The 554-nt window shown below is 39.0% G+C and overlaps 1 protein-coding gene across 3 annotated transcripts in view; it reads left to right on the plus strand.

Annotated features, from left to right (window-relative positions):
- LOC111646906 (solute carrier family 22 member 13) overlaps window positions 1–554 on the plus strand; it is an 8,869-nt gene that overhangs the window by 1,611 nt on the left and 6,704 nt on the right. The window lies entirely within an intron of this gene.

Below are 554 nucleotides of genomic sequence, written 5' to 3' on the forward strand. Positions count from 1 at the left end.
TGTAACTACATTTATAAATATTGTATTCTGCTGTTTAAGTTTAATCTGGAACTATATAATATGGCGCACTTTAGTGGCAGGGAATGTGAGTTATGATTAGGAGTGGCGGAGTGATATGTAAGAGGTGAAATGTCACTTGGGTAGTCAGTGTTCGGTCTTCCTAGGTTGGGGTTCTCCGGGAAAGGAATAAAAGATGGATTGACCTGTACAGAGAAGTTGTCCCCGTGCTCTTGCTTTACCCACAGCCCTTCGCTAGTTTAATTAAGCAATATGTAAGGCAATAGTTAAGACATCCAAAAACATGTCTTACAATATGTTGATGAACAAAGCAGCACAATGGTTCTTTTCATCCATTGCGGTCACAATATAATTTAAAATCAAAGATGTTGCAGAGATGGTTACATTCGTTACATGGCTACATTCAGATGAGAGGCAGAGTCTTTTAGGGACCCACTTCAATCGATCATTTCCATTTTAAATATGATAAGCTGTTGTTCCTGAGCCTCAGAGTTCATTTGTGTTTCTGTTTGTCCAGACAGGAAGGAGTTCATGAT

The sequence above is a fragment of the Seriola lalandi genome, unplaced genomic scaffold, assembly GCF_002814215.2.
Source record: "Seriola lalandi dorsalis isolate HSWRI2012SDOR001 ecotype SW California unplaced genomic scaffold, Sedor1 jcf7180002054977, whole genome shotgun sequence".
Lineage (NCBI taxonomy): Eukaryota > Metazoa > Chordata > Actinopteri > Carangiformes > Carangidae > Seriola > Seriola lalandi.